Source organism: Bos indicus x Bos taurus, chromosome 23, assembly GCF_003369695.1.
Source record: "Bos indicus x Bos taurus breed Angus x Brahman F1 hybrid chromosome 23, Bos_hybrid_MaternalHap_v2.0, whole genome shotgun sequence".
Classification (NCBI taxonomy): domain Eukaryota; kingdom Metazoa; phylum Chordata; class Mammalia; order Artiodactyla; family Bovidae; genus Bos; species Bos indicus x Bos taurus.
The window spans coordinates 31795475-31809273 of record NC_040098.1 but is presented as its reverse complement, the minus strand read 5'-3'; the positions used below and the strand labels follow the sequence as shown (position 1 = coordinate 31809273).

The following is a 13799-nucleotide window of genomic DNA, read 5'->3' as shown; positions in this document are numbered from 1 at the left end:
TCATCAGCTCCCATTTCCCATTAGTCAAATCTTCACTCTGAATCTGAGCAGTCCCATGTACGGCCCTTGCTGGTGACAGACCCCTCTGTGTCCCCACTTACTGATTTGTTCTCTTTGTTTCATAATGTTTGGCCATGCTGCGTGGCACGTGGACCTTAGTTCCTGATCAGGGATGGAACCCTTGACCTCTGCAGTGAAAGCGAGGACTCTTAACCACCAGGCCAACAGGAAAAGACCTCCCACTGATTGGATTTTTTCTTTTGTTTTTGCTGTGCTCGGTCTTTGTTGTGGCTCTTCCTTGCTCCATGCAGGCTTTCTCTAGCTGTGGTGCAAGGGCTTCCCATTGCCGTGGCTTCTCTTGTTGGCGACCATGGGCTCTAGGGCATGCCGGCTTCAGTAGTTGTGGCTCATGGGATCTAGAGAGCTGGCTGGGTAGCTGTGCGCATGGCCTTAGTTGCTCCGCATCATGTAGGAACTTCATGGACCAGGAATGTAATTCTGTTCGTTGCATTGGCAGCAGGATTCTACCACTAGACCACCAGGGAAGGCCCTACTTATTGTTGACTGGGAAAGAGGCTATGGAAATACACTGTGACCTCCTAGACCCTCCAAGTGGAACAAAGAACAGACCCTAACAGTTACTAGTTATGGAGGTAAACAATGCACAAAGAAAGACGGGACAGGCAAGCAGGAGAGCAGCCATATCTTAAACAATAAATTGGTCACAAGGACTTGGAAATCAGCCTTTCCCGTATGAACATTCCAGGCCATCGTACTGGAAGATAAGAGACCACATCAAAGAGATGGAAGCCATGACAACTGTGGCAATCTAGATCAGGAAGCCCTAAGTAGACCCAGAAGCCTACTGCAAGGCATTTGAGTGAGTCCAGCCGAGACCAGAATTGTCCAGCTAAACTTAGCCCAAATGCTGATGCACATAATTGTGAGATAAATTAATGATTAAAGTTTTAAGCAACTAAATTTTGAAGTGATTTGTTATACAGAAGAAGCTAACTGATATCTACCCTTTGGCATCTGAACACATGTGTTGGAGCAGTAACAATTCTTAGGAAATGATAAAGGTTAATATTCCTTACAGCATTTCAGTGGTTTCCTGTTCTTATTTTGGCTGTAATTTCATGTAATATATTCATATGGCATTTTGCAAATAGATGTGGAATAATGTACTTAAAAGTGAGTGCAAACAAGAAAAACCCTAGAACTTTAAAAAACAATAACTACAAAACAGATGCTGTCAGAACACCGAATCCGCGTCTCTGGAAGTTGAAATGAATACAAAAACTTAGAATTTGACCACTCATGTTTCAAAGGGAATGAACAGAGCTTCCAAAGGAAATTTTAGATGGCTCATGGGGCACACATATATCTGAATAGTTTCTGGCGTTCAAAGTCCTTCCATTAAACTGTTCTCTTCAGCCATCATCTGGAGTCAGAGTCCTTCCAAAGCACCTTCTTAATTGCCCCATTCACATCCCTGTTCCTCAGCGTATATATGAGGGGGTTGGTCATGGGGATAATGACAGTGTAGAAGAGAGACACGAACTCGTCCTGATCCTGGGAGTCGCTGCTGCTGGGCTGAAAATACACATAGATGGCTGTGCCAAAGAACAGGGAGACCACCGTGAGGTGGGACCCACATGTGACAAATGCTTTTCTTTGCCCTGCAGTGGACTTTATTCTTAAGACCACCCTGACAATCTGACCATAGGAGAACATGATTAATGAAATAGGTGTGAGAAGCATGATGACACTGCCAAAGAAGGTCACATACACATTCATAGTGGTGTCAACACAGGCAAGTTTGAGAAAAGAAGGGACCTCACAAAAGAAGTGGGCTAATTTATTTCTCCCACAACGAGGTAAAAGGAAGACAAGCACTGTTTGCAATAAGGAGTTGGCAAAACCACTGACCCACGAAGCAGAAGCCATCAAGGCACACAGACGGGGCTGCATGATTACTGTGTAGTGAAGGGGCCTGCAAACAGCTGCACAGCGGTCAAATGCCATAACTCCTAGCAGAATACATTCTGTACCTCCCAACGTCAGAGAGATGAACATTTGAACTACACAGCCACCAAAGGAGATGGATTTGTCTTCTCCGCTGAGATTGAATAGGAGCTGTGGAACAATGCTAGTCGTGTAGCACATGTCCAGAAAGCTCAGGTTAGAGAGGAAAAAGTACATCGGGGTGTGAAGACATGCGTCCAAGTAGGACAATGCAATGATGGTTGTGTTTCCCAGCAAAGTGAAGACGTAGAAGATCAAAAGGACCACAAAGAGGACTGGCTCAAGTTGAAGTCTGTCAGAGAAGCCCAGTAAGATAAATCCAGCAAAAGAACTTTCATTTTTCTGTCCCATCCTTTGTTAGCACATGGCTCCTGTCAAATCAAGTGTTTAGCAATTTATTAAAAGTATCTTTCCAAAAAGTGCATAGATGAAGAGGAAAATCTGTCATGTTCAAAGACATTAAAAAAAAACAAAACAAAGACATGGTCATGTGATTTTATATGCAACTATTTGAATAAATTATGTACTCATTAAAATGGATATATTTTAAATTAATTAGGTCTTTCCTATTCAGAAAAATTATATATTGAAATAAATATAAGAAAAGAAAAATAATAAAATCAAGTAATGAACTTTAGTTTGCATCAATCCTAGATATAAAATGCCTGTTTTAGATTGAGTTTAATAGGATGAAAGTATAATGATTATTTATGTACATCTTAGAGAAAGTGGGAATGAGGGAAAATCAAGGGAGAGAGATTAGAAAGAGTAAGAAAATGTAGACAAAGGGAGAAAGTTTATTCTAAATATGTATCTCATAATTCTACATAACTTGATTTGCACATACCTCACATGTAATAGAATAATACAAAATGATCTCTAAAATGCATTCAGATATAGAAATTTATGAGCTAGAATGTAGTTTTACAAAAGATTATATTACATTCAATATATCACTGAGATACTTCTCATAGATACATTCTGGCAAAATAGTTATCTCTACTCCTAATGCATTATATTTGTGAATGCTATATGCTGGTCTTTCGGTATAGCAGTAAAAACTAAATTGCTCAGAGCCTGAAAATATCACCTTTAATTATAGTGCTTAACTTTTGTCCTTGAGATACCTAAAATTACTATACCAATTTAACAAGAACTCCAAAAATTTATTCACTGTACATAAGCAGTTCACAGGCTTCCCTGTTGGCTCAGTGGTAAAGAAACCGCCTGCCAATGCAGGAGATGCAGGAAAGGCAGGTTCAGTCCCTGAATTGGGAAAATAACTTGAAGAAGAAAATGGAACACACTTCAATACAGAGAATCCTGGGGAGCTACAGTCCATGAGGTCAAAACAAGCTGGACTTTACTTAGTGACTAAACAACAAAAGTAGTCACTTTGCAACAGAATTTCAAACTCCAGAGACCAGACTTACCTCTTCTTTCTGCTGATTTCAGTGTCATATATTACCAATAACTAAAATGCCTGGAATTCCTACAGGAGATAGGATTATTCACTATCAACATTCTAATGACAATGAAAAACACATAAATGAGGAGGCAATGGATCTATCACAGTCTCAGAAATAACACTTCTAATCACTATGGACAGAGTTTGGCCAGGTTGGGGAAAAGAGGCTGAAATGCGAATTCCTTTGCATGCTGTTTATTGAGTGAATGTCCTCAAGACAAAGAGAATCAGGGAAGCAAAACAGAGCAGACAAATGTGTTAAGCAAGGATGTGATCTCAAATGGAATACATGAACGTGATCCCATAGAAAGCTGGAAAAGGACTCTCCAAATAGAGCTATCGGCTGATAAAAATATTGTGCTTCACTTACACAATCACTGCTATCCACATGCTGCTACCTGAGCCTTTCAAGTGGGACAGATAAAGAACTGAATTTTAAATTTAATTTTCATTCAGGTAAATTTAAATACCTACTTATTTAGATGTGACTAGTTACTACTATCGGAGAGGGCAATGGCACCCCACTCCAGTGCTTTTGCCTGGAGAATCCCATGGGCGGAGGAGCCTGGTAGGCTGCAGTCCATGGGGTCACTAGAGTCGGACATGACTGAGCGACTTCACTTTCACTTTTCACTTTCATGCATTGGAGAAAGAAATGGCAACCAACTCCAGTGTTCTTGCCTGGAGAATCCCAGGGAGGGGAAGCCTGGTTGGCTGCCGTCTATGGGGTTGCACAGAGTCGGACACGACTGAAGCAATGCAGCAGCAGTAGCAGCAGTTACTACTATACAGAATAACAAGCTGTGGAGCATGCGTTGTGTCAGATTTAGTTCCACCTTGACAAAAAGGCAGTCTTTTATAAATCCCACCAGTCTGTCATTGACTACAAGCTGCCCCAACCACATTCAGAACTTCTGGCAATGTGGCTCCATTCAACTGATGGTAATTTTCTAAAGAAGGAAAGGGCTGTGAAGCTGTCAGTCAATACCCATGACAAATATGGTGTGGATCAGTGCAGCAGCCAGTAGAAAATATCTGAGCTGGACATTGAAAGAATTCATAAAAAATGAGAGTCCATTCATACAAAATTTAGTCCATTCATAAGTGTGTGCAAGGATGGAAAGACAGTCACCAGTATACATTACACCATCGCTGCCAAGTCGCTTCAGTTGTGTCTGACTCTGTGCGACCTCACGGACTGCAGCCTACCAGGCTTCTCAGTCCATGGGATTCTCCAAGCAAGAACACTGGAGTGGGTTGCCATTTCCTTCTCCAATGCATGAAAGTGGAAAGTGAAAGTGAAGTCACTCAGTCGTGTCTGACTCTTAGGGACCCCATGGACTGCAGCCTACCAGGCTCCTCGGTCCATGGGATTTGCCAGGCAAGAGTACTGGAGTGGGGTGCCATTGCCTTCTCCATACATTACACATCACCTTGTTATTTGCCTAATTCACCAATAAATTAAACATTCAGATCACCTTTTCTGACCCACATTTCTCCTCTCAAATTGGTGTTCTTCTCAATTGAAGAATGATCATTTTTCATTAACAGAAATACAAAAATGCATTGACACAATAACTGCAAAATGGACCTTCATTGTTGTAATTATCAAGCTAGCATTTGGAAGATTACGTTTGTTCATTTCTTTGAGAAAATGAACATTTTAAAACTACAGATAATGACAATACACTTTAAGAAACATTCTGTAATTTCACAGAAATACGAGCTGAGGAAAAATGAAGGTGTACAGTCTAACATTTTCACATTCACATATATGCTATTATTCAATTACTGAAGGACATGTTTTATGACAGCCAAATATCCTGAATAAATTGCTCCAGATATCCATACTGAGACATAATGAATACACTACAATAGGATGAAATGTCTAGGAAAACAAAGTTGGCTTCCACAAGGAAGACTTAGTTTGGTTTTGAAATTTGGTGAATTTCTACAGGAGTTTCTGTTTCTTTTGCCAACTGACATGTATGTTACTCAATTTAGCCTTTAAAGAACACTTGCAACTGAAAACAAACTTACTTACCAATTCGTAAAGTACCACAGAGATCGAGTTCCTGTCCTATTCCCCTTATGTGAGTGTCCTAAGCTCGTTCCCTATCTCATTTCCACTTCCTGCTTTTAATACAGTACTGGGCATTGGAACCTGGGTATGTAGACTAAGGATGCAGGTTGCATGCAGTGAGTACATAAGTTGACTCTATCAGCATTGGAATATCCTTAAGTTTTCCTTAAGCAAGAAGATGCTTTCTCTTGATAACTTCAAATACCTTCACAGGGTACTAAAGATCAGCATTGTGCCTAGCTGGTAGGATGACATAGGAAGGCAATTTCAAACTCTCAGGATTCCTTCTGAATATAATGTCTTGGCTCTATGGTGGAGAGCTCATTATGAAAGCATGAGATTGGTATGAACCTGCAGTATAATGGTCTGGTGAAAACAGTTTACCTGACTGAAGTCTCTGAGGAGTGTATGTCCTGTATGGTTAATTAGCTGATGTCATCTAGCTGCCCAGAGATGACAATCCTCAGGGAAAGTGAATATCAAGGAGAATGCAAGAGGATACCTAATCTGCCTCTTTTATAACATCTCATAATTGACAGAGGTCAGATAATTCCCTTGACTTCTCAGTTACCTTAACTCTCCTCTTTTAATGATTTAGATATTTTACTAAACACTTGATATTTTTTCATACAATTGCAAAAAAATTATCCATATATAAATAAGAACACATTCAGTTACTTAATTTTAAATGTAAGTTAATTTTTATCTAATATTCATAACCAACTCTTAATGGATAACGGAGTTACGAATTCACTTCAGTTCAATTCAGTCGCTCATTCGTGTTCGACTCCTTGCAACCCCATGAACAGCAGCACACCAGGCCTCCCTGCTCATCACGAACTTCTGTCATCCCCTTCTCCTCCTGCTTTCAATCTTTCCCAACATCAGGGTCTTTTCAAGTGAGTCAGCTCCTCGCATCAGGTGGCCAAAGTATTGGAGCTTCAACTTCAACATCAGTCCTTCCAATGAACACCCAGGACTGATTTCCTTTAGGATGGACTGGTTGGATCTCCTTGCAGTCCAAGGGACTCTCAAGAGTCTTTTCCAACACCACAATTCAAAAGCATCAATTCTTCAGCACTCAGCTTTCTTTATAGTCCAACTCTCATATCCATATCATGTATGGATATACATGACTACTGGAAAAACCGTAGCCTTGACTAGACGGACCTTTGTTGACAAAGTAATGTCTCTGCTTTTTAATACGCTGTCTTGGTTGGTCATAACTTTACTTCCAAGGAGCAAGCGTCTTTTAACCAATTAGGCGGTGTCTACCTAATCTTTAAGGTAAATACATTAAAGGTCAACCACCACATTTTACTCCCAAACCTCTAATATGGCTAAGGAAAAACTACCTGTCCTCTATGATGTTGTTCAATTTCTATCTGAAAGTTGTGATGATTTACATAAGCAAACATAAAAAATATTGATTTTTAAATGGAACTTCCATGGTTTGTTTAAATTCAACTCATCTTTGCATTTATTTCCACATGATTGAGTTAAACAAGATAGGTATAATTGTTAAAGTAAATTGAAAGAAACTTGATGGGTATTGTGTGTTTTGAAGTTTGAACATCAATTAATTTCAGAACAACTTATACACTTGACTATACTGGCAAAAGGCAGGAACAATTAGTATCTGTCCATGGAAGGTGTTGGCCATAACCATCAAAGGCAGCTTCAAAAAGTACATAATCTCTTTTCCCCACTAGAACATGTTTTCTTTCAGAGTAATAGACAACTACTAGCTAGTAGTCCAAGCTATCTCAGGGAAAGCTATTTAGGTTTGAAGCATCTTGGTTTTTGTATGTCATTAGTCAGAGAAGCACACAGATCTTCTTTAACTAATATACATGCTATAGCCAAGCATTTCACATAGAACCGTAAATTCCAGTTTTTTTAATAACATTCTACCCATAGGGAAAAATTATCTTTTCCTTAAAATACTCTTATAAGTTTCTCAGTAATCTCTCTACTAGTTAAATTCTATGATAATATTTACTCAACTGTAAAGATTAGTACTGCATACAGTGTCCAGAGATGGAGGGAATTACAGACATGCAATTAACATTTCTTCCCATTTCCATCTTGTTGCTGTAAATATTAATTGGCATAATAATGTTGGATAATAATTTGACATTATCTAGAAATGCTTACTTGCAATTACATGCTTTTTTCCTATGCTATTTTGTAAAATTCTTATTTTGATTTGGAATATAATACACCAAAAGCATAATCTATTTTTTTTAATTTTATTTTATTTTTAAACTTTACATAATTGTATTAGTTTTGCCAAATATCAAAATGAATCCACCACAGGTATACATGTGTTCCCCATCCTGAACCCTCCTCCCTCCTCCCTCCCCATACCATCCCTCTGGGTCGTCCCAGTGCACTAGCCCCAAGCATCCAGTATTGTGGATCGAACCTGGACTGGCATCTCGTTTCATACATGATATTTTACATGTTTCAATGCCATTGTACAAATGAGGACTCGTCAAAATAAAGAGCATTTGTCTGTTAAAGACTCTGTTAAGAGGATAATAAGATAAGCTACAAACTGGAAGAAAATATTTTCAAGCTACTTATCTTACAAAACAGTCATATCTAGAATATACAAACAACTCTCAAAACTCTACAATAAGAAAATAACTCAATGAAAAAACATTTCAGCAAATAACTGACCAATGCAAATATATGAATGGTAAATAAGCACATGTAAAGACATTTAGCATCACTAACCTTCAGGAAAATGCAGATTAAGAACATGAAGAGATATCACTACCTACCTACTAGAACAACCAAGACAAAAAGTGTCAGAACAATACCAAATGTTGGCATCATTGTGGAAAAACTGAATCACTCATACATTGCTAATCAGAATATAAAACGATACATCTACTTTATAAAAGAGCTTGGATGTTTCTTTTAAAAACCACATATACACTTGCCATAGAGCTCAGTAATCATGCTCTTTGGCATTTATGACAGAGAAACAAAAATGTATTCCACACAAAAACCTGTGCACAATTATTCATAGCAGTTTTATCTGTAACAGCAAAAAGCTGAAAACAAAATGTTCTAAACAAATGATGGCATATCCAAACTATGAAATACTATTTGGCAATAAAAAAGGAATAAGCTATTAATACACACAATATCTCAAGGGTATTATGTTGAATGAAAATGTCTATCTTAATAGGTTAAATATTATATGATCCCATCTATATCCTATCCACAAAATGACAGAATAATAGAGATGGGGATCAAGATAGTTGTGCCCAGGAGTGAGTGATGATTTATGGAGGGTGCAGAGGAGGGGAGGAAATGAGTGTGACTATAAAGTGGTATCACAAAGGAGATATGAGTGATCAAGGGGTAATTAAATATTTTGAGCATGATGATGGCTACAGGAATATACATGAAAAAATTACATGGAACTCTATATATACATTGTACCAATGTCAGTTTCCTAGCTTTTAAATTGTATTATAGTTATAGAATATATAACCATTGGGGAAAAGGTCAAAGGTACCCAAGACCTCTCTATACTATCTTTAGACCTTTCTGTTAATCTGCAACTATTTCAAAATAAAAAGTTTTTTTTAAAAGGACTTGAATAGAACAAGAACTAGAGAATGAAAAAAAGAGGGACAGACAGAAACACAAGGCAAAACAAAAATGGCAACAAGAGAGAGAAGGAGAGAGGAAGCTGCGCAAAAAACTAGGTTTCTCAGTTCTAATGAGATGGATGAAACTGGAACCTATTATACAGAGTGAAGTAAGCCAGAAAGAAAAACACCAATACAATATACTAACGCATATATATGGAATTTAGAAAGATGGAAACAATAACCCTGTGTACGAGACAGCAAAAGAGACACCGATGTATAGATCAGTCTTATGGACTCTGTGGGAGAGGGAGAGGGTGGGGAGACTTGGGAAAATAGCATTGAAACATGTATAATATCATGTATGAAACAAGTCGCCAGTCCAGGTTCGATGCACGGTACTGGATGCTTGGGGCTGGTGCACTGGGACGACCCAGAGGGAGGGGAGGGGAGGGAGGAGGGTGGAGGGTTCAAGATGGGGAACGCGGGTATACCTGTGGTGGATTCATTTCGATATTTGGCAAAACTAATACAATATTGTAAAGTTTAAAAATAAAATAAAATTTAAAAAAAAAAAACTAGGTTTCTGTTTACTCATGACATACAGGCTCCAGATCTCCCCTCCTCCCTTGGGCACACCTAATCTACAGTTTTACCCAAAACAACTCCTTTGAAAAGAAATGCATGAACTAGCTGGGTGAATCCTACACACAAGGTGAATAAGAAAAACCCCACACGAAAATCAATTTCAATTCAATTCAGTCGCTCAGTCGTGTCCGACTCCTTGTGACCCCACGAAGCACAGCATGCCAGGCCTCCCTGTCCATCACCAACTCCCAGAGTCCACCCAAACCCATGTCCATTGAGTCAGTGATGCCATCCAACCATCTCATCCTCTGTCGTCCCCTTCTCTCCTGCCTCAATCTTTCCCAACATCAGGGTCTTTTCAAATGAATCAGTACTTCACATCAGGTGGCCAAAGTACTGTAGTTTCAGGTTCAACATCAGTCCTTCCAATGAACACCCAGGACTGATCCCCTTTAGGATGAACTGGTTGGATCTCCTTGCAGTCCAAGGGACTCTCAGGAGTCTTCTTAAACATCACAGTCCAAAAGCATCAATTCTTCAGCTCTCAGCTTTCTTTATAGTCCAACTCTCACATGCATACATAACCACTGGAAAAACCATAGCCTTGACTAGACAGACCTTTGTTGACAAAGTACTTTCTCTGCTTTTTAATATGCTGTCTAGGTTGGTCATAACTTTCCTTCCATGGAGTAAGTGTCTTAATTTCATGGCTGCAATCAGCACCAACAATTTCTCCCTGAGAAACAAAGTGTTTCATGTCTGGGACCCTCAGTTTGAAGACTTACACCTGAGACATGGGCCTCCAAAACATACCTCTGAAAATCAATGAAGTTTGTGTGCATGAAATCCGTGAAGCTATAATGAACTAAGAAACAGGCTCACCCAGACTCACTGTGGCTATCTCTCCAGGGCACAGCATACAGACACAGACTGAAACCTCCAGCTTGTCCCTAAAAGAAGCCTATTTCCTTATCTTAAAAGCTAAGACTTCTAACACATATCTAGGGGTCAACTGCAATCTTCGCCAAACTCCTGAGAAGCCATCAGGTGCCATCATCATGCTCTCCCTCTGTCCCACCCCAGATCACTGGTGTCTCTGTGCAAAGAATTTGTGCACACATATGGCTGCCCAGGTTTTGTGGCTGCTGCCAGAGGGCACACTCCTTGATCACCTGGTTCAGTGGCTTGCGTTTCTGGGTCCAACAGGAGAGTAGCAAAAAAGAAACAGCCTGTAACTGGCTACCTGCACCCACCCACCCAGGGCTCAATGTTGAGGGAACAGACAGAAACACCCATCTCCATCTTCTCCTGAAAGAGGTATAATTGCATATTTGAAAAGTTATTGCCTTGGGTTCTGGTAGATTGCCTATGACAACAACAATCACCTTGCCCGGAATGAGGACCTGTGCTTTTGGACCACAGCACATGCAGAGGCTCAGATCCCCAAGCTCAAGCTTGAGCAGGGTGGTGCTTCGGGGAACAGTAGGAACTATCTGGAGGGGGACTGCGGGGGTGTGGGTCCACAGACACCTGGAGAACGGGAAGGACACACTGCTGCGCACAGGTACGAGGGGCGTGGGGCCTCCCTGGTCCCCCCTAGGGCTGGACCTGGCTTCCCACGAAGAGAAGAAAGTGAGGTCAATGTGGAAACAGTGCCCCAGTTCCTGTAAGGAGAGGGAGGAATCCTCCCAGGTTTTCATATTCTGTACAAGAGAGTGACTCGCCAGTGGCCCCACTTCTCTGAAAGACAATTAAGGAATCCAGTCTCCTTGGGGAAGAAGCAGGAACCTATCCCTGAGATAACTGGTCAGCGGTGCCTCTTCACCCTGGGTGCCATCTTGTGAACCATGACTGTCTCTCAGGGCCAGGTCTCACCCTGAGAACATGTTTGGAGGCCTGACTCCAGCTTTTCTGAGTCATTCGGCCTCCACCCAAGTCAGGAGCATTACTCTGTATTCATTCCCTTACATAGTGCCTCCTACCTTGGCTCTCACCCTGACTCCAGAACTTTCCAAGGACTCAGGAACATGCCCAGACCTCCGAGCTCAGGCTGGTGTCTGGTGTTTGTGCTGCTTCTTTTCAAACCCTCTGTCCTGTTTATTCTCAGGATTGTCACAGGATGCTGCTTCAGGGACCCATGGAGGTAACACTAAATGGGAATTTTCTGATTCGTCCTCCATAGACCTTCCAAAGACACATGTGACCCATAACCCCATCTCTGGCCATGAGGTCCCCCTGAGGTTCTGGGCCCTGGGCTTCTACCCTGAAGAGATCTCACTGACCTGGCAGCGTGACATGGAGGACCAGACCCAGGACATGGAGCTTGTAGAGACCAGGCCTTCGGGGAATGGAACCTTCCAGAAGTGCGCAGCCCTAGTGGTCCCTTCTGAAGAGGAGCAGAGATACACGTGCAATGTGCAGTGCAAGGGGCTTCAGGAGACCCTCACGCTGAGATGGGGTAGGGAGGATGCTGGGGTGGAGCTTCTTCTCAGATAAAGCTGGAGCCTTTCTGGACCCCTTCAGCAAGGTCAGGACTCAAACCTGAAGTCTGGGCCCCTTCTCTTTCCTCCACAGTACCTTCTCGGCCCTCCGTCCCCAACACAGACGTCATTGTTAGTCTGGTTCTACTCGTGGTCATGGAAATTGTAGTAACTGGAGAGTTGGACTATAAAGAAAGCTGAGTGCTGAAGAACTGATGCTTTTGAGCTGTGGTGTTGGAGGAGACTCTTAAGACTCCTTGGACTGCAAAGACATCCAACTAGTCCAATAAAGGAAATCAGTCCTGAATATTCATTGGAAGATCTGACGCTAAAGCTGAAACTCCAATACTTTGGCCACCTGATGTGAAGAACTGACTCATTTGAAAAGACCCTGGTTCTGGGAAAGATTGAGGCAAGAGGAGAAGGGGACAACAGAGCATGAGATGGTTGGATGGCATCACTGACTCGGTGGACATGAATTTGAGTAAACTTCGGGAGTTGGCAATGGACAGGGAGGCCTGGCGTGCTTCAGTCCCTGGGGTTGCAAAGAGTTAGACACGACTCAGCAACTGAACTGAACTGAACCAAATCTTTGATATTTGTTGTCTCAGGCGCTGTTAGGGGAAGGATTTTCTAATACCCTTTCGGAAAGCCTATTAACAACTTCCACATCTTATAATTCCCTGAATCTCCTGGAGAATTGTCTATCAGGTACATTATCCCCAGGGTTGATACTAGGAAACCCACATAGGGATAAGTAACTATTACTGGAGTTGAAGGAGACTGGGTTCCCAGAGGCTACAAAGAAGCTGTATATTTCAATGTAAGGAAGTCCTGTGGTCACTCCAGTTCTCACAAAGCCAGACATACCCTCCACAAGAATCATTCCATCTCTCATCCTTGTACACAGAACACAGAAGTCGCTCAGTCATGTCCGACTCTTTGCGACCCCATGGATTGTAGCCCACCAGACACCTTGGTCCATGGGATTTTCCAGGCATGAATACTGGGTTGCCATTTCCTTCTTCATCCTTGTACATCTGGAGGCAAAGGCAACATTCTCTTTCTTTTATTTTTCCCATTATGCTGGAGGCTGACTTGGAAGCCAAAGGCTCTTCCCAGAAGACACTTTCATTCTGATATGAGCATCTGGTAAGTACAATGACCTTTACCTGGTTAAGAAATGAGTCAAACTTGAAGATGAGCACTGTGTGACTCTCTTCCTTTTTCTCAAATCTACTTTTTACTTCTCTCTCTGCAGGCAGGTTTCCTTTGTTATTCAGTCCATACAGCATGAACTGGCAGTAGCTTAAATTCTAAATTTTAATATATCCTCTGCTCAAGAGCCAGCCATACTTCACCTGGCCATCCCCACCACCCTTCAAAGACCCCTGAGTGAAAGGGCAGAGTCTTTGATGAAAGGATGGAGATAATCACAGGAGCCACTTTCTCTTGGACATTTCTCTTTAAGTAGAAGAGAAAGATCTACACACTAGAAGTAGCTACTTTAAGGTAGAGAGGCCTTCTACACTTTAAGTGCA

At 41.3% G+C, this 13799-nt stretch overlaps 2 pseudogenes; one reads left to right on the top strand and one right to left on the bottom strand.

The window, feature by feature from the left end:
* Nucleotides 1-1440: 1440 nt before the first annotated feature.
* LOC113881635 lies at nucleotides 1441-2394 on the bottom strand (annotated as a pseudogene).
* A 1912-nt stretch (nucleotides 2395-4306) lies between these two features.
* On the top strand, nucleotides 4307-13566 carry LOC113881493 (annotated as a pseudogene).
* The last annotated feature ends 233 nt before the right edge of the window (nucleotides 13567-13799 follow it).